This window comes from Columba livia, unplaced genomic scaffold (assembly GCF_036013475.1).
Source record: "Columba livia isolate bColLiv1 breed racing homer unplaced genomic scaffold, bColLiv1.pat.W.v2 Scaffold_127, whole genome shotgun sequence".
NCBI classification, from domain to species: domain Eukaryota; kingdom Metazoa; phylum Chordata; class Aves; order Columbiformes; family Columbidae; genus Columba; species Columba livia.
Window position 1 is genome coordinate 948,276 of NW_027043024.1, and position 20,687 is coordinate 968,962.

Genomic DNA, 20,687 nt, shown 5'->3' on the forward strand with positions numbered 1-20,687 from the left:
AAGCCTCTGCCCATCCAACTGCATTTCTCCTCCTCTCCTACAGTTCTCCTCCGTCTTTGTCCCCATACCTTCAGCTGGAAGGTCTGACTGGGATTCAGTGACGCCAGGAAAGTGAACTGTCCCAGGAACATTCCCTGCTCCTCGTGTTCTTCCTTGAAGCCCTACAGAAAAACAGGGGTGGAGAAAACAAGAGCGTCTGGTGCATCATGGAAGACTGACCTTCAGTCGGTGAAGTACGGGGTTATTTCAGCTACATAGTCCAAGGACGATGACCACAAGGAAAAGACTTAAGCTGCAGCTGGGCAGCACGCTACACTTGTCTACTCAACAAGTCCAAGCTGGAAGTCCGAAAAGGAGCAGACACTCCCAGTGAGAGGGAGGTAACCTCAGGATCACAAATGCCACTGGGATTGGAAGCCAAGAAGGTTTAGGACCATGTACTGTTCAGCTCCTTTTCCTTGTGGCTCCTGGAGTAGCATCTTGCCTGAGCAGCTTTTTGTTCTTGAGTGGTACATTGAATAAAAGAGGAATAAAATGGGAAGGGAAAGCCTCCAAGGACCCTGTTTCTTCTGAGAGTCAGGAGGAAGCTTCAGGCCACTGGACTCTTTGACCCGTCTTCATTCCCTGCTTAGAAATGCTGTGCAACCCCCAGCCCCCAACTCCAGAGAAGTCACTTACGTAGACAGCAAAGTCCTTTGGAGCTCCGGAGATACTTTCTCCGTGGAACGCTGTCCCTGAGACATGGTCCATGGTGACTGCTCTTGGAATGACTGGCACAGAGAGCTTGATGAACACGTGACCCTGACTTCCTGGGAAGGGCCAGCAGTTTCCAGGAAAATTTTCTGGCTGAAAGGAGAAGAAGAAACTACATTGACGTGGAGAAGGTTGCCCTGGCTCTCATTCCTGCCATGAGCATCAGAGGATTAATAATCATTTGGCCAATCAGTTCTGCTCTGAACCACAGCCAGTGCCTTCAGTTGGACTCTGTGGGTACCGAACAGAGCAGCAGCTGTGAGAATTCACGTATCACAAAACAATTCCGCAGAGAAGCCCTTCGATGGCTGGGAGCTGGGTGTGCTAGTTGTAGAATCTCAGTGGCCTCTCCCAGTCCAGAGCCCTCACCAAAAACAAGCCAGGGTTGGTGTGGCTCAAAAGCCCCTGCCCAGAGCAGGGGGCAGCTCTGGGCCCACCTGGATGAACCTTTCCTGTCAGGGGAAGCACTCGCTCCCTCTCATCCGCTCCCACCTCCTTCCACTGGCACCAGCCAGCTCTTCAGATTGTGCAGGCAGCTCAGGAGCAGGGCCAGGACAGCTTGAGAGCCCAACATGGGACCCTCCAGCAGTGCAGACTCTCAGCACCTGCTGTTGCTCAGTAAGAACACATCCCAGAGCTCTGCAGGCTCCTCTGCCATTCTCCTCCCGTGCCGTGCTGACAGTTTGCACAGCGAGTGGGCAGACACAGACTGCAGGAGCAGCCTGGCCTGGCAGAAGCTCCCGCGTAGAACCTGGGGCACTTTGGGAGAGGAAATACTCAGCAGGGAGACACAGAAGGAAAGCAGGTCCATGCAAGAAGGAGGCAGGAGAAGAAGCTTTGAGGATCAAAGATACGGGGAAAGGCAACTCTGAGCAGCAGGTGTGGTTCATTATCCTGACCTATGTTTTACTGCTTCTTGGTGCTCCTACCTCCAGAATAAGCTCAGGGGACCTCATGTAATCCATCAATGGCAGGGAAGAGAAGAAGAGTTTGGCTTTGGCGTTCCGGAGGGATGGAGAAGTCCTGGAATGAATGACAGCAGCCCCTGGAAATTAAAACATGAGCAGAATCATCAGGCACTGTCAGGACGGATATTGCACTGTTGACTTGGAAAAGGTTTCTCAGTTATCATCTATGTCCCACAGTTGTTTCCCCTCTTTCTTACTGGCACAGCCTCTCTGGAACACACAGCAAGGTGTCACTAAAATGTCGTATGGGGCCGTGGAAAAAGACAAGAACGTGAACAAGGCTTTCTGAGCTTCCCATGGGGTCTGGCCTGTTACACGCTCTGTCAGTGGGTGCACTTTTAGGGCACAAATTGACTTCTCGTCCCTTCTCTCCCACCCCAGGGCAAGTTACAACACCCATCTTGTCAATCTGGACAGGAAGAGCTTTAGAACTGGTTTGTATGTACAATGTCACGGCACCTGCTGATTTCAGGGCGTAATCCGGCATCGGGACCTGGATTTCCACCAGATTCTCCAGGGCTTGACTGATGATCTCCTGAACAGCCTGGGAAGGAACACAAAGGACAGTGCCTGTTAGAAGGAAAAGGAACGAGGCAAGCAGCTCCCCTGCAAGGCCAGCCAAGGTGAACAGGGACAAGGCCCATCTCAGATGCAAGGAACACCCAAATTGCCTGGAAGGTCTTTCTCTCCAGTCCTCCTTTGCGGAGGACTCGAGATCTGAATGCAGAGGAAGGTACAACTCAGACAGCTGTCATTCCCATCACGCTCTCTTTTCTCCATAGGGACGTGTGGAGCAACAGGAAAAGGAAGTGTGGCCATGGCAGCACTTGTTCCAGCAGCACCAGCCTGTTGGCTGTGACAGGGAATGGAGTAGGATACGTGCCAGAGGGAGGATAAAACCCCTGAGCAGTTCCTTCTGCCTTGTGCCCTTACCCGTCCGGTAAAGCCTGGGAGCTTTGCCTGCTTCACGCCTTCCTGTAGAGCCTGCTCCGCAACATCCTTTGTGCTCCAGCGCAGATGGTAAAGCTGTTCCTGGAGCTTATGGAGCTGGTCTGGCAGGGACAGGGTTTTGCTCAGGTCTTGTAACTGTGCTGCGGTGCTCCAGAGGCTTTCTTTGCCAAGTTGGCCGAAGTGGTAAATACCTGTGGGACACACACCAGAGCTTAAAACTTGGTCTAAGGCTGGGTTATGCCCCAAGGTGCCTGCTCCCCTTTCTGTGTCTCTCTCAAGTGCCCTAGTTGTCTCTCATTGTCTTTGACAGTGGCCATCACGGCATAAGGGCTTCACAACAGATGGACGTTCCCTGCCCTGGACTGTGCTCCTTGTTCTGCAGAAGATTCTCAGCCCCTGGGGCAGGAGAGCTCAGCCACGGCCTCTCCCTGGCTGAAGAGAACTGGCTCAGCCCTCCTGGGGAAGGCAACTCAGCCCTTCCTCAACCACTCCTGCCCCGCTGGAGCAGGGACTGGCACAGCTCTGTGGGGACTTTCTGCTCTTGGTTGAGCTCCTCTGCTCACAGCGGGGGAAGCGGAACAGGGCAGGATGGAGCCCCGAGTACCTCCTAAAGCACCGTCCTCAGGTCGGAGATCTGCAGAGACTCACCGAAAGAGAAGAGACTAAGAAGCAGCAGCAGGGTCGATGCCTTCAGTGCCTTCATCTTCCTGCAGAGCAGATAAAGAAAAGGCTGGTGAAGCTGGTGTTTCCTGTGCAGATCAGCAGCAGACTGGAGAGCAGCAGCACGGACTCAGCCCTTGAGCCTGGCGTTCCTGCCGTGTGCATTGGCTTGGTCCTGCACCAGCTCCAGTCACTGCTGGAGGTGTCACCAGCTGCACCAGTGGGGGATTTGTCACAACAAAGATTGTTTCCTTAGGGACAAAGGGCTCAAGATTGACTCCGGACTAAGAGCAGGAGTTGCAACAGGACTTCTGTCCACACTTCGTGTCTGTGGGGCTGGAGAGGGGTTCTCTGGAAATGGAAAGACATAACAAACGCCTGTTTCTCCTGCCCAGCATTCAATGGACACTTGTGCTGATCCTGTTCTCCACCCTCTCAAGAGAAGGTTCAGCCTGTGCCCCTACAGTCCAACAGCTGCCAGGGGTGTGTGTCTCCCCTCTCACAGCGTTTCTTTAGCAGCCGGGTTATCTCTGGCCCTTCTCTTGGCAGAACGGCAGACAAATGCAGACTGGAAAGAGGGAGGGAGGGCTGAACCTCAATGCGTGCTGGCAAGCAACGGGCAACCAAGGAAGCGCCAAAGAAAGAAACTCCGGTGTCTGGGCCCTGCTGCCCTGAGCCTGATCTGCCAAGACACAGCACACACCGCTCTGCAAGGGGGAAATTCCTCCTGCCTGTTCCAGGAGGCTCTCAACAGGCTCACAGCGACACTCATCTGGAATAAACAATCCCTTTTGTTCTCCTAGAGAACTCCTTGCACCCCTTTGAGGACTTTGAGCCCCTTTTCTGAGGCAGAGCCCTGGTGAGGAGCTGACCAGGTTTCCCAAGGAAAACTCCTCTGTCAGGAACACAAGTCAGACCCACGGCCAACAGAGGACACGCTGGTGTCCTTCTGGTCCCCGTGGAGAGGAAAACCAAGCAGGCTCAGGGACAGAACCCACCCTGCAGAGCACAACAGAGGACGGAGCTGAGCTCTCACAATTACTGCGGCAGGCTGTGTCTGGGCCACCCCCCAGGACTCACTCTGTCCCATCCAAAATGGACCTGTCCCTCATTCTGCAGAGATCAAAGGCTTTCTGGGCCCAGCCCTTGCGTTCATGAAGAGACTGAAAGGTGGCTGCTGCCTTCCAGCAGCTCCAGACCCAGCTCTCAGGCTGCCCTCGTGTTCCTCTCCTGCCCACCCTCCACTCACCCCAGCTGAGGAGGTGGAAAACACACCTGGGGAAAGGGGAGGAGGAGTTTTCAAACATACCAGTTCAGACGTGCAACCTTCTCTGTGTGTCCCTTGGTACCTGCTGAGGTGCAGGTATCAAGCATCTTCCTTGCTCAGGAATGAGCCAAAAACTCTGCGATCTCAGTTCCCTCAAGATCGAGAGTGACCAAGGCGCAGGGAGACCCCTGGTCTTATACCCTGCTGTGCCGACCTCAGCGCTGATGCTGCTTTGTGACCTCAATGGCAGTGGCTGATGTCACAATGGAAGAGGCTGCGCCACGTTTGGAGGCAAAGTCCAACCTGGCAGGAGCGGGTCTCGCAGTCCTCTCTGCAAGGGAAGGAATCCTTCACCACAGAACGACGGGAAAGGTACAGGAACACGTTACTCTCAGATAACAGACTGTCACCACTCTTTCTCTTGCTGACCAAAGTTCAGACGGTGTTGGAAAACAACAACAAAAAAGCATGATGTGCTCCTCAGGGAGCACATTATATCAGCCGTTCAACACTAAGCCCAACTCCCGTCTGAACCTCAGGATAAGAAACGCCGTCTTAAACTTCCAGGAGAAGGAAGGGCTGTGAAATGGCAAGATCAGAAAACGTTCATGAAAGCACGGCCATTCAAGTCCACAGCCCTGATCACAGATCACCTGCCCGTTACTTAAGGCAGGATGTTCTCAGCTGATTTGCGGCCACTGACATCTGGAAAAGAGCACAAGGTCTCTTGTTCTTTAGCACTGAGCACGGAGGTTGGAACGGGATCTGGGAAGAGAACCATCTACAGTCAGTCTGGTTTCATTCGAGGCCATCAGGACAAGTTGAGTTCACATTCACCAGGAGTCACAGCAGGTCCCACCCGTCCCTGCAGACCCCAACAGCGCTCCTGTGCAGGGTCCCGAGGAGCAGTAAGCACAGAACAAGAAACCTCCCTTCCAAAGAAGCCCCCAGCTGGCTCTTGAACCAAGCTGCACAGAGCAGCAGCTGAGAACAACCTCTGCCACAACTGCACCCGGCTCTGCCGTCTGCACAAGGAGACCAGCTCCTGAATGATCCCCAGCCCTACAGACACAGATCTTCCCCAGGGCAGGGATGAGGAAACACCAGAGTGCATGGACACCTGGTCATTCAGTTGAAGCTGCTGGGAGAAGGACAGAGGACTAGAAAGAGACAAATGAGACAAGAGAGAAGACAGAGGAGCCCAGAGAGAAAGAAACACACAGGGAAAAGGATGGAGAGATGGAGAGATCAAGGCAAAAAGGGACAAGGAGTCGTGATTAGACAAGGAGGAAGAAACAGCAGGGCTGAGGAGCAGGACAGAGGGATGGGGAGTGGGGAGGAGGAGAAGCAGCAAGGGGGTAGAGAAAGACAGGGAGGGGGTTGTACAGATGGAGAGACAAAAAGAAAGGCAGGGAACAGAACAAAGGGACTGAGAAACAAAGCAAAGTTCAGATCAAAATGAAGAGACTGGAAAAGGAAAACATGCAGCAATGAGCTGGAGGAAGAGGAAAAGAGGGCTGAGGAGCAGGAAAGAGGAAGAGAAGACAAAGAAAAGGCAGAGCCAGCTGGACAGGGGAGATATAGTGAGAAGGGATGGGGCCGGGAACAGGCAAGGAAGACAGAAAGACAAACGGGACAGAAAGACATCAAGAAGGAAAAGGGGCAGTAATCTGGACAGAGATGGAGAAAGAAGCAGCAGGGAAAGGGAAGACAGGCAGAAAGACAGAGAGGGAGCAGGAGAGAGAAAGAACAATAAGGGTTGGGGCAGGATAGAGACTGGGAAAAAATCCTGGGGTGGGCAGCAAGATGGAGAGGGAGTAAAAAAGAAGAGGGGCAGGAATAGGCGCAGGGAGCAGGACAGAGGGATACCGTGAGAAATGATGGGGCACGGAGCAGGACAGAGCAACAGACCAGAATGACGACAAAGAGAAACCAGGGATGGTGAGAACACAGAGGGGTGGAGACGGAGAGGGAGATACGAGAAACCCTGCACAGAGATTCAGAAGGGTGGAGGAATAGGTGAGGAAGCAGCAGAGGGACAGAGGGAGAAGAGATGAAGAGGAAGAAGGGCACAGTAGGAAAGAGGAGGGAGCAGGGAGGGACTGGGACACAAAACAGGGTGAAATGTCCCCAAGGGCCCAGGACTCACCACACTTCCTGCTCTCTGCACTGCCAGGCAAGCTGTGGAGTTCAGGCACTTCTGTCTGTGAGAAATGCAGTTGTGATTTGTGCTGAGATGTTTAATGTTTACAGATACAACCAAATGAGGCTTGGGCTCTGAACCTGGAAAAAGGAAAAGGTGGTTAAGTTCTATGTAAAAAGTCCTGAAACTTGTTTATGAGGTTATATTGATAGAGGGAGCTAACATTTTCAGGGTTAACCAACCACATAATAAGGGCCTACTAATGAACTAACACTTGAAGCCACATAACGAGTATCTAGTTTAGAGCCACATGTAACCAGTTGCGTTAAGAAAAAACAGAATCTCATCAAATGCTGAGATCAGAAGTTTTACAGCACCAGCTGTAACCTTGAGGAGACAAGACAGCCAAGATTTACAGCAAAAGGGGCGCCAGTCTGGTTTCAGTTGACTTGGCAACTTGGGAGACCCATAGAGACCACAGAGACCATAGTGACCCAGAGACACCCACAGAGACCATAGAGACCCATAGAGACCCTGCGCAGGCAGAACAGGGGAAGGTCAAGGAGGAGACTATGGAACTGGTTCTCTGAGACTCATTTTAATAAGAATCGGGAAAGGTTATGAATATGTACAGGCGTTCCTGGGGTCATTATGAATATGTAACACCTTACTGTATTTAAGCACACCTCTTATTGTTTCAAGGTTTGCTTGTTGGGCGGAGTGAATCCCCCGTGCACCCAGCGCTGTTTTGCTTATGCTCTAATGAACACATGTTTAAGGAATACAATTAAAGAATTGGATTAAATGTTGTTTATCCATAGAAAATGCCTAAGTTATTTATTTCATTGCTTTACAACAAGTGATCAAATGTGCTGTAGAAAAGTTCAACCACCTCCTGTATAGCAAAGGATAAAAGAAAGTATGGATTTTTGTTGCATCTAATCCGTAACGCAAGTACCAATTAAAAATACATTAGCAGTGGGTTCCTTCAAATATTCCCTGTGCAGGCAGTTCCTGGCACAATTATATTAGCGTTCTTACTATTTTACAGGAGAAACACAGGGCACGGCTGATTTTGCCCACGTGCAGCGCAATGATCACACGAGTGCGGTGAACCTGGTGAAAGGCCCTAGAGAAGGAAAATCAGGCTCCGTGTGTAGAGCCAAAACAGAAACCCTTTTCAAACTGTTTAATTTTAAAAACCTACAACGGCTATAAAGTAGAAAAAAGAGCAGTGATTGTGTATAATGACACAATTAGATGGTTTTTCAGTTTCATGATGTGCTCTTTTACTAAAACGTGTCTGCTGGAGTGGATATCCTGGACACAAACAGGCGGATTCCTGGTGTTGTGCCCATGGTGATTCATCCACTGTGGCCGTGGGTGTCAGGCCTTGATACAACAGACACAAAACCTTGGGAGGGAGGTGATCACAGGAAAATGCTTAAAGATAATGAGCTAGCAGACTTGGTTTAATCTTTAGTTAAAAATACACACGGCTGCTGTCTTTTTTCCAGTTTAGCTAGGACGGGCTCCAATATCTCTATTAATTCTAATTACAACACGTGACAAAAATTAAGGGGGGAAAGCTTTGTTTTTACAACGGTAAATACAGTCTAAATCGTCCACCCTGGACTGACTGAGGGACAATTTTGATCTCATGTTCTCTGTGTATTCTACACCAATAGCTGTTCTTCAAAAACCTTTTACTGGTTTCCATTTCTTTCCCTGATTATCCTTTTTCAAAACAAGTGGATCTGAAGGGGATAAAGACAATGCATATGTAACATTATGTATTGTGTAATATGCCTTATGTAATAGGCAATATAGGATTTAAAATATATATCTTACTATGTACTACATGAAGCACATTACTATACTACACATCTCAAAGTATACCCACCTAGACCTGTGCAGCATATTAATGTTATTTACAGTGGCCGCCAATAATTACAATATTCAATCAGATTCTCCCTGGTTGACTCCCTGTTGAACAGCAAACGATCCTTTTCCAATGTCAGAAAATACAGCCCGGGGGGATTTCTCCCAAATCCCTCCTGCCGATTGTCCACTACCTACTTCACAATCACAATAACAGACAATTGGTGAACTGTAAGTACTGGACTATAAAATCACCCAAGACACAAGTAACAACAACAACAACAAACCACTAAAGACACAAACAATTATACAAATGCTAAGGCACAAACAGCAAAATCACTAAAGGTACATTTATCAAATTACTGTTCCCTTGTTTTTCTCTTTCATTTATTGTTTTCTCATTTTTCTCTTAAATTTTTTCTTTCTTTCTTTTTCTAAGTTCCCCAGTTTACCAAAATGCGCAGACGCGAATGCGCAGACCCAACGCGCTGGTGTCACCCACGTCTCGCGCAGGCAGCGTGCCAACCCAACCAGACAATGGAAGCGCCTTATCTCATTGATGGGGTTTTACCCGCGTCCCGAGCTGGTCCGAGCATCTGTGGTCCCTTCCGGGAACTCCCCGGTGCCGGCACAAGGTCCCAAAGATCCTGGGGTCCACGGGAGGTCAGGCAGATCATCCCATCCTCGTCGCCAGAAAATGATACCAAAAAGTCAGCAAAGAGACTCTTTAACACTGGCCGTACTTCACTGGCAGTAATCCCTCCTGGATTAACACCCTCTCTGTTGGCAATCAGGGCAGGACATAAGAACACTCCTGGCCTGATCCACCGTAATTTGAAATTGTCGTTTTAACGACTTTGCACTCTGGTGAAAGAATTGATGTGATAATTTAGCTTGCTGCAAGGCTTCAGGCACAGTAAGCAGCACAGCTTGTGCATCGGCCCTCCTATTGCCTTCCGCAAATGGTCCTGGAAGGGCCGCTGCAAGAGCAGGTGTGTATTGCGTAATAACCATGATGTCTATCATTTATTAGAAACCATAGCATTCTCAATTCAGCCATCAAAAGAGGATTATCCTCTTCCTTAAGAAAAGAAGCTTCCAGGTCATTAAGTATGCCAGCTGCATAATATGAGCCAGTTACCACATTCAAAGGTTTGTTACAGAACACCTCAAAGCGATCCTAACAGCTGTCAGCTCAAGAACTTGTTTGACTCTTGGTCTCTTTTTCTACCTTGTGTTTGCAGCACTGGGTATCTGAGTTTAGCCACGTCATTACAACTTTACGTGAGCGACCAGAGGCAGCAGTAAATACAGTCTTGTCGCTTACCGGTCGTTGCTGACAGCAGCGTTTGCCGTACAACGGTAAATTACCAATTTCAGCCCACAGTTTATGTTGAGGGTAATAAACTCATATGTTCCCTGCATATGTTGCCAGTGCAATCTGGAAATTCACATCTTCAGTTAATTAACATTATGAATTCTCCTTCATTGTAGGAAGAAATATACCTTCAGGTCTACCCAATACATAGCATATAAACATTCTCTGCCTTTCATTATTGGTTTTGCATACATTTCTTTTCTTATCCAAACTGTTATCATTGGTGTGTGAGCTAGAAAAACCCATACGGCCACAGTCACCTTTCTCCCTCCTTGAGCTCTCCTGACCTGCGGTTCCACCACCGGTGTCTTCTTTCTTGATCCCTCTTGACTGGCAGGTGCGCTCCAACCCTCTTTATCCATCACTCTTCCTCACGGGTTCACCTCCTTCCTTGCTTTTCCTTTGCACGCTGCTCCACCTGGAGAGAAACACACGGAGGACTGAGCTACACCAGCCCAAGGGCACTACAGTCAGACAGGGGCTGAGTCCGGGGCTGACACCTCCCCACACCCCACAGCGAGCCCACTTTGCCTTGGCACCAGCCCCTCACACAGCCCTTCCCCTCAGCTCTGCCCTCCCTGCAGCACAGCTTCCGCACGTGCCCTGCTCAGGCTGGACCCCAATGTCACGGGTTAGAGATGTCACAGCTCAGTACAAATGCCCACGGTCCTCGCCTGCTCTTTGGTACTTGCTGGACCCCAGTTCCACGGGTTAGAGATGTCACAGCTCAGTACAAATGCCCATGGTCCTCACCTGCTCTTTGGTACTTGCTGGACCCCAGTGTCACGGATTAGAGATGTCACAGCTCAGTACAAATGCCCACGGTCCTCACCTGCTCTTTGGTACTTGCGGAGGGTCACGTCGCTGTGCCCCAGGGCACTGGCCTGCACGGCCCTGCCCGGCAGCGGGAGCCTCTGGAGCTGCCGGCCGGTTCTCCAGCTTTAGGGTCACCCGCAGCAGCCCGCTCTCCTCAGCTCTGCACACCCAGCCAGTTGCGCCGCCCAGGCAAAGTCAGCTTCACCCTCTGCCCTACACCTCACCTGCAAACAGCCAACTCTTCAGCTGACAACCGCCCAAAACACATCCACAAACTCTCCAAATCTCAGCCTTTCGCTTTCAGCTGCTGCCTCTGGTGCATCTCACAGACAAGGCTCCAAAATCCCCTCATCCTGCAATAATACTCCAGCACTCATCGCCTGCGGGAACAACCGCCACAATACCATGCAAACACCAACCAGTTCTGGCACGGAAATATCGCTTTCTGCTCAAGATTCCACCTACACCAACTGCCGACAAACACACACTGTCCTCACCAAAGCCAAATGCTGCGACAACCAGCGACAACTCAAATCCGCGTGTGCGGCGCAAAATCGCAGGTGTGAGCTGACGCAGAGCTGGGCTTGACAGCTGCAGAGTGTGCACCCTGTGGCTTGACGTGGCCAGTCACTGCCATTCCGCCTTCTCCCTGGGAGAAGCGCATGAGCACAGGCTGCTTCAAGGCACCATGCGAACGGTTTGGATCTCCGGGTCTCTGAGGGCGAGAGTAACAAATGTGACCTGTGTGTGGCGCAGGAGCTTCCCGTCCACTTGCTCCTCCATTCAGTCAGGTGCTGCAAGAGAGGGACAGAGAAAGAAACAGTTAGGACCGGATTAACAACCTCGTCACCCCTGTCCCCAAACCTGCAGGCGTCCTAGGAGGCCTGATCTAAGTTTGGCTCTTCTCCCTCTCTTTGCTGGAATACTTCACCGCACAAATTTCTGTCATGAACACTCTCTGAACCAATCTGATGTGTTCATAGTTCCCAGCCCAGCGTCCATTCCTCAAGGTACCTCAGCATTTCCCTCTGAAACCACACCTTAGTGCCATCCCGTCCTGAGCTACCTCAGCATCGCCCACTGCAGCCTCCCCGACGCCATCTCCTCCCTGAGGTCCCTCAGCCTTTCCCGCCAAAGCCTCCCCGATGTCACCCCCTCCCTGAGGTCCCTCAGCCTTTCCCGCCCAAGCTCCTTCCGCGCCGTCCCGCCCTCAGGCTCCTCCGCCGCTCCCGCCGCTCCCCCCGTTCCCGGCCCCTCCCCGCGGCAGCGCCGCCCCCGCCCCTCGCGCCCCCTGGCGCCCCCACGGCGGCCCCGGCCACGCCTGCGCCGCTCCCGACCCGGCGCTGCCCCCTCCCGCTCGCTTTCCTCCCTCTGCCCTGCGGCACCACGGGCTCCCCCCTCCGCCCCACGGCCCCGCCCGAGCCCCGCGCAGCGCTCAGCCCGGGGCTCCCTTCCCTCACAGCCGCCCGCGTGTTTCCCCCTCGCCCCTTTCTCGGCCCGGCCCGGGGCCGCGCTCTTGCGGCTGGCTGCCCCTCGCCTTCCTCCTGCCGAACCCAGCCCGTCCCTCCCCCTCCAGCCTCCCCCCTCAGCCGGGACCGGGGCGGCCCCGTCCAGTCTCCCCGCTGTCCGCCCGCCCCTCGCTCACCGCCGGCCCCGCCGCTCCTCGCGCGCTGCTCCCGCCGCCGCACCGGCGGCACGCGCTCCTCGGCCTGCGCGCTTCTGCAGCGTGGCCCCGCCCAGCCCGCGCAGGAGCCAATCCCGTCCGCGTCCGCCACCGGGCCCCGCCCCCCCTCCCGGCCCGGAGCCGCCGGCGGCCGCAGAGCGGGTCAGCGGCAGCGGGGCCGGGAGCGCTCGGGCTGCGCCTGCCCGGGACGGCCCGGGACCGAGGGCTCCGCCGCTGCAGCCCGTTTCGTGCCGTTTGCACCCCGGCTTACACAGCTGCAGCCTTCCTGCTGCTGCAGCTCACACATCTTTCTTCCTTCGAACTGCACAGCAGGTCACACTCACAAACGTTCCGTGCTCGTTGGCGTAAGAATAACTGCAGAAGGATCTACAAACATTACACAGATATACCACCGACCACAGCTTTCTGAGCTTTCAGGTTAAAGTTCCTGTAGATAATCCATGTTTCAATAAAACAGACACCACCAGCAGAGCTGCTGCCTCTGCCGTCTTTGTTCAGAAAGAAGTGACAACACCAGAAAACACATTGGCAGCCGGTGCTTTGAACAGTGAAGGTGGAATCTGCAAAAGTCTGATTAAACCAAACAGCCTGAGGTCTTTCTCAAGCTGCAGATCTGCCAAGAATGCTAAAATGCAAGAGTTTACTCCTGCAATATTCCACAATGGAACAGCCACTTCATATCAGATATCATCTCAAAGTTCCAAACCAGTACATTAAAAATCTATCACTAGGTATTAGAAGACCACTGCAAGATCTTATTGCTTTTTGAGTTCAATAATAATTTTTCAATAAACCAAAACCCAAACAGTTTCTGCGGTCTGTTGCTCATCCTCCTTTTCATTCATTAGCACTGCAGCAATCAATTTTTATACGACGTGTCAAAAGAGGCGATTGAAAAACCCCAAACAAAACTTATTGAAGCCCACGGACCCCCCGCCCTCCCTGCTCCCCCCCCCACCCTGAGCCCCACGATCACCACTTGGTGCGGGAGAGGAGCACAACTCGACATGTTGTATCTGTGATGCTGTATCTATTATGCTGTACCTAGGATGGTGGGTACATCACAGCATCACAGTGTGTTTGGGGTTGGAAGGGCCCTGGAAAGCCCATCCAGTGCAATCCCCCCCATGGAGCAGGAACACCCAGATGAGGTTACACAGGAAGGTGTCCAGGTGGGTTGGAATGTCTGCAGAGAAGGAGACTTCACAACCCCCCTGGGCAGCCTGGGCCAGGCTCTGCCACCCTCACCGGCAAGAAGCTTCTTCTCAAATTTAAGTGGAACCTTTTGTGCTCCAGTTTGCACCCATTGCCCCTTGTCCTGTCCCTGGTTGTCACCCAGAAGAGCCTGGCTCCATCCTCCTGACGCTCCCCCTTTCCATATTGATCCCCAGGAATGCGTCCCCCCTCAGTCTCCTCTTGTCCAGCTCCAGAGCCCCAGCTCCCTCAGCCTTTCCTCACACGGGAGATGCTCCACTCCCTCCAGCATCTTGGTGGCTGCGCTGGACTCTCTCCAGCAGTTCCCTGTCCTGCTGGAACTGAGGGGCCACAACTGGACACAAGATTCCAGGTGTGGTCTCCCCAGGGCAGAGCAGAGGGGCAGGAGAACCTCTCTGACCTACTGACCATCCCCTTCTAACCCACCCGAGGTACCATTGGCCTTCCTGGCCACAAGGGCACAGTGCTGGCTCACAGTCATCCTGCTGTCCCCAGGAACCCCAGGTCCCTTTCCCCTACACTGCTCTCTAATATGTAGTTTCCCAACCTATACTGGAACCTGGGGTTGTTCCTGCCCAGATGCAGGACTCTACACTTGCCCTTGCTAAATTTCCTCAGGTTATTCCCCGCCCAACTCTCCAGCCTGTCCAGGTCCCGCTGGATGGCAGCACAGCTCCCAGTGTCACCACTCCTCCCAGCTTGGTGTCACAAAACTAAGGCATCTGAAATGCCAAGGGCTTAGAATGCAATCAAACAGTGTTACTTTATTATTTTGCCCGTAAAGCGGCACGCGATAGCGAGAGAGTAAGAAAACGGGAAAGGAAAATGAAACGGGGAAAGAAGAAGGAAAAGATGGGAATGAGGACTGGTTTACCAGCAGGTGAGTTCCAAAGGCGTCCCTCTGGTGTCCAGTCCCGTGGAGTCCTGACGGTCCTCCGTGGTGGCTTGGGATCCTCTGGTGGGGAGATCTCAATGACGTCCAGTCAGGAACCATCTTTATACTTCTTCACCCCCCTCGCTCCCATTGTTTCAGGCCAATCTCCGCCTTTGTTTCTCAATCCGGGTTTAAATGCGCAGGCTTGAAAAGTCTTCGCCTCTCTTGCCAGCGCTTGTCTGCGCCTGCGTGGCCTGCATTCAGGGGTATCTCTCTGGTCCATCGGGTGGCCTCAGGACCCTTGGCGAGCTTCTGGGCATGCTCTTTTCTGTTGTCCTTTGTTCAAGGGAGCGGGTGGGGGACAAGGTGTGACTGAGGCTGCAGGTAAGAATCCATCTTCTGGACGGCAGCGATTGTCCCTGGGTCAGAGAGACCCGTCTAACAATCCCTTTTAGGGGGTGGGGGCTGGCTTGGCTGAAGCAGCATGCAAACTCCACACAGCAACCATTGTTAGCAGGCTGGAGACACCTGTGCACCACAATGCTTCTCCTCAGGCCTCTCTCTAAGTCACTGTCAGTCTGTTCTTGGTGGCGATGTTCAGGCAGATTCTGGTTTTGGACCGACTCTTACAGAGCTGGAGCAGATTCTGAGAGTTTGCTGTTCCAGAAAGGTTTGGCTGGTGCAGCAGCTGAGAGGTAATGGCCAGCTAGGATGGGTCCCCAGAGGGATGCTTTGGGACCGGTGGCACGTGCATCTCCCTAACCAGGCAGTAGAATGCGCTTTGGGCCCGGTAGAAGGAAGGTGGCAGAGGCAATGCATTGGAGAGCTGGCAGGCTAAAACTGGGAGTTGGATGAGGCCACCTCCTTTAGCAAGTGAGTCACTGAACAGCTCACAAGCACTGTAATAGCACACCTTGAGAGAAACTTGGTTGTCACTAAAGGGGAAAACGGTAGATTCTATTGCTGAAAACGGACTGTGTGGTTTTGTGAATGTGGCTTCAGCCTATTTCTTCAAAGGAGACTCATACCTACTTAAGAAAACTCATGACGATCATGTTGAAAACAAAGAATCAGCGTGGTGAGGCTGTCAAGTGGCCCTTGGTTTGTCCTGCAAACAACCTCTGAATGCGGATTCTTGCAGGTGTAGCGGAGCAGGCAGCAGCATCTGAGTAAAGCTCTGGGGGACCGGGTCCTGTGTGCGGGGGACAGCTTCCCTCGCCATTCTCTGCTCCCTCCTCCTTCAAGCAGGGGCTGCCCCAGCCGCGCACAGCCAGTCCCAGCCGGGCCCGGAGGTGGGTGTCTCCATGACAACCGCCCGGGCTCTGTGACGTCATAACCAGAGGCCATTGTGACGTGGGGGTCCCCGCCCTGACCGTGGGGGTATTTAAGGAGCGAGAGCCCTGGGGTGCTCACTCCCAGGAGAGCAGCTTCTCAGGAGCAGCAGCTTCTCAGGAGGCAGCAGCTTCTCACGAGGCAGCAGCTTCTCACGAGGCAGCAGCTTCTCACGAGGCAGCATCTCCCCTGGGTGCCCGTTGCGGCTCTTTGATAGAGGAGACCCAAGATGCCAACTGACAAGGAGGTGTCCTGCTCCTCCTCCTGCCCGCAGATCAGCCACAGCCTGGGCCAGCACACCCTCCAGAGCACCTGGGTCACCCCCTCGGTCCAGGAGCATTTGCAGGACCACCATAAAGGTCCCCAGGAGGGGTCTGGCTGGCCTCGCAGCACCAACAGCGAGGCAGCAGCAGAGGCGGAGTGCCCGGCACCTGCCCCACAGGGCCCCACAGCCGACGACGCGGCTCTGTGGGACACAGCCCAGCGCATCGTCAGTGAGGCCGTGCGCAGGGCTGTGGCTCAGATCATGGCAGCTGGCCAGGAACCAGAGGAACAGCAGGACCTGGCCCAGCACATGGACCTGCAAGATGAGAACAGCAAAGAGGCGTGCCAGGGCGGAGACACCATCCAGAGCATCTGGATCAACCCCTCGGTCCAGGAGCACCTCCGGGACGTCCCTGCAGGTCCCCAGGAGGGGTCTGGCTTGCCCAGCTGCACAGACACGGAGGCGGCAGCAGAGGCAGAGCGCCCAGCACCTGCCCAGCACAGCCCCACAGAGGATGATGTGGACCTGTCAGACATTGTGGAGTACATCATCAGTGAGGCGGTGCGCAGGGCTGAGGCTGAGATCCAGGGACCTGGCCAGCAACCGGTAGAACAGCAGGACCTGGCCCAACGCACGGATGTTCCAATGGCAGCACCAGCACCTGCAGAACTTGAAGCCATTGAGGCTCATTTGGCAGGAGAGGATGAGAGACAGGCCAGCACAGCCCCTCTCATCCCAGCTGCAAAGGAGGAAGAAGAGAACATGGTTTCTCCAATGTCTGCAGAGCATGGGGGAGAGACCAGCGCAGACATCGCCTGCCCAGTGCAGGGCCCGGCTCCACAGCGACGGCCTTCCCGGTTCAGGAGGGCGCTCCGGGCTCTGCGCAGGGCTTTCCGCTGCAGCTGCACCGCGGGACAGCAAGAGGAGTAGAGCCGCGACCGCGGCGTTCACCTGCCCTGAGGACATGGTGCTGCCAGCCTTTGCTCGGGCTTGGATTGTTTTCAAAATCAATAAAGCCAAAAAAAAAAACCAAAAGACAAGTTTTCCCCCTGTGCTCCTCTGTTCCTGCTCCATCTCGGGACAAAGAAGGCTGCAGGAAATCTCTGTCCTCGGGGTGTCCCAGCCTTGGTTGCCGGAAGCCCTGGGATGGTGGTGCCGCAAGCCGGCAGTCTGGCTGGATCCCCCTCAAGCTCCCTTCCCACCCGCCTGTCTCCAGTTCCAGTCCAGGACTTGGAACATTTGAGATCTATTGCCGACTTGGCCTGGTTGACCTGCACCGTACGGCACCCCCTTCGTCTCACAAGGAACCTGCCCATTGCGGGGGTGTTTCGGAGCACCTGCATGAGCTGATACAGGCGAGACCCTCCAAACCCTCATGTGGTCCCTCTCCTCCACCGAGGGTCTTCCAAGTCAGGAAGAGCCGGCTGCTCGCTCCCTTGCTGGAAATCTGAGCCATGACCCATCTCTGCACAAGGCTCTGATGCACAAGGCTGCCAGCATCACAAGAGCACATTCAGGCCTGAGACACCGGGGAGAATCGCCGCAAACAGTGCTGGTCTTGACAAGAAATCCACCTGCTCAGAGCTTTGTCTCAGATGTGAGTTACTCTGCCCTGGGTTTCTGGGGCCCAGAAATGGAGGGGGGCTCAGGTATAAACCCAGTCAGCCAAGAGCCGCAGCAGCTGCTGATCCCTGTGTGGCGCATTGCAAACCAGCCATGGCTGTCTGTGGCTGCTGCATGCCCCGGGCTGCAGCCTTCGCAGCATCCTCCTCTTCCCCAGCACCCCCGTGCACTGCACAGACCCAGAGCTGATTGCAATGGCTGGGGCAGCACCGGGCAGCAGCAGCATCTCTCTCCCCAGCCTCCAGCTGCCCAGTTGCCCTGCAGGGAATTTCTGCCTGGGAAGGGCAGAGTTGTATTGCGATCGGCCGGGGGCTCAGGACAAAGCACAGCACCGCCACGTCCCCGGAGCAGAGCCCTTCTTTTCCTGGCTTGGACTGGTGTATTCCTCCTGCTCACAGCGCGGTCCTTCTCTGGGATAAGGTGACGCCGGCACTTTCAGGGAAGTTGGAACGTCATGATGGAGTGGACGTGAAACAGCCACACTTCCCGAAAAGCCAAAGGAGTAAAACTGACATGGAACAAAGCAAGTAACTTGCCACAGCTGTCCAACCTGCGCTCCTCAGGCGGGAGGTGACCGGCGACATGTTCTGGTGCTGCGGGGCTGTGCCGCAACAAGTCAGTTGGGGCCGTGGTCAGAAAGGTAGTGATGTACATCTAGAGATACCCACATCGTTCTGTGGGAAGCATCTGTTTCCTCGGCACGATTTGGAACACTTTTGACACACGGGACTTGCTGGGCCCTAAATCACAGCTGCGTTGACTCGTCTAAGGCTCCCAGTTCCAATTCAGCAGGTGCCCAATTCAAGGTGTTGACTCAGCAATGTGTACTTCACTTTAATCTGTATTATGTGTTCTCTCTGAAATCAACACTTCCTTCCTAGGAGCAATCTGGGTCCCAGTGTAGGCTACGAAGCCACTGGACTTGTTGACAGTAGTTTACCAACCGTAATTTGCCAACAGGAGGAGTTCTTGCTAAATTAACAGCAAAAGCCATGCTGGACACAGTATTCCAGATGGGGTCTCACCAGGGCGGAGTAGAGGGGAAGGAGGACCTCTCTCGATCTACTAACCACCCCCCTTGTAATACACCCCAGGATGCCATTGGCCTTCCTGGCCACAAGGGCCCAGTGCTGGCTCATGGTCATCCTGTTGTCCACCAGGACCCCCAGGTCCCTTTCCCCTACACTGATCTCTAATATGTAATTTCCCAACCTATACTGGAACCTGGGGTTGTTCCTGCCCAGATGCAGGACTCTACACTTGTCCTTGTTAAATTTTATCAGGTTATTCCCCACCCAACTCTCCAGCCTGTCCAGGTCCCGCTGGATGGCGTCACAGCTTCCAGTGTCACCACTCCTCCCAGCTTGGTGTCATCAGCAAACTTGCTGATAGTACACTCAATTCCCTCGTCCAAATCGTTAATGAATATATTGAATAATATTGGCCCCAGTACTGACCCCTGAGGCACTGCACTAGATACTGGCCTCCAACTAGACTCCGCACCATTGACTACCACTCTCTGTCTTCTCTCCTTAAGCCAGTTTGCAACCCACCTCACTACTCTATTGTCTAGACCACACCTCCTCAACTTAGCTGTGAGGATGCTGTGGGAGACCAAATACTTTCACAATATGCCTGGATACATTTAGTTTTCAAGGACAGCGTCTGCGAGTACGCGGCTGAGGAAAACATGCAGGCCGACTCAGTGTGAGTGATAAAGCATGATTCAACTTTATTGCCCGAAATAGCGCGTATTTATACCAAACACAGTAATTATGCATACTTGTCTCTACCTAATAGGCTTTGCACTAAAAAGGTTACGTTTACTTCCTCCACCTACTTGGGTTTAGTTAACTATGCACATTCCGCATTCCTCTGACCCTTATCTCTTCAAGAACAATCCGCATTCCTCTGACCCTTATCTCTTCAAGAACAGACCCCATTCCTCTGACCCTTATCTCTTCAAGGTTATGCAGACCCTGCCTTAGTCAGTACTTTTCCATTTCCCCCTTCCCCACGCCCTAATATTCAAGCTAGCTAAGGCCTAGTTATGTCAACTAAAATGGGCTCTGCTCGTACACTTGCTCGGTGGACTCATGTCCAGGCTCCTTGAGCCAATCCCTGACAAGGGTCCTCCAGGCACAGCAATGGTTCACATCAAAACACAAGTAAAACTCCAAAAGGAATGGAAGGTCATCAAGATAAGCTGTTGCTACTTCAGAAACAGCTAAAGGATACTCCTAAATACTGTGAGACTACTACTGAATTTAGTAAGACAAGGTGTATGTAGACCTGAGATGTCTCCGTGTCTTTGCATCAGATGTCACGAGCAAAGTCTTCCAGGCCTTTGTGCTTTCAGGCACGACTCTGGAGGACAACAACTGTGGTGGATGGGGATCAAGCCAGGGGTTTCATGAGCAAACTGCAGCCTTACCAGCCCTTGGGACCAGAGGGTTTGCATCCAAGAGTGCTGGGAGAGTGTTTTTCCCCAGTTGATGCTGGTCTGGTATGAACCCAGAAAGAAATGCACTCAGACTCTGAGGTATTGTTTAAAATGCTGTTCATTAGGTCTGGCTCTACAAGAGGGCTATCACAGAGGCAATCTGTGTCCCTCTGGATGGTGGAAACCCAGGTGGTGTAGCACTGAACAAGCTTCCGAACATCCACTGCCAGGAGGCGCCCCATGTCTTGTCAAAGCACTGTGTCATTTTTGGATGATATGAGGTGAGGTGGGTCAGCTTGCTGAGCTGTGGTGTTTCAGCTGAAGGATACAGGGTCTGCTGGAGAGAGTCTCAGGGAGGGTGAGGACAGAGGGATGTCCCTGTGTGAAGGATCAGCTCAGATATATGGAGCTGCTCAATGACATGGGCAACAGGT

The 20,687-nt window shown here is 53.1% G+C and overlaps 1 long non-coding RNA gene across 1 annotated transcript; it reads right to left on the reverse strand.

The window, feature by feature from the left end:
• Positions 1–1,682: 1,682 nt before the first annotated feature.
• LOC135577618 (uncharacterized) lies at positions 1,683–2,858 on the reverse strand. The gene is made up of 3 exons (XR_010469329.1): positions 2,655–2,858; positions 2,181–2,265; positions 1,683–1,798 (listed from the first exon to the last, which is right to left on the reverse strand). It is a non-coding gene; the product is annotated as an uncharacterized LOC135577618 (long non-coding RNA).
• Positions 2,859–20,687: the final 17,829 nt, after the last annotated feature.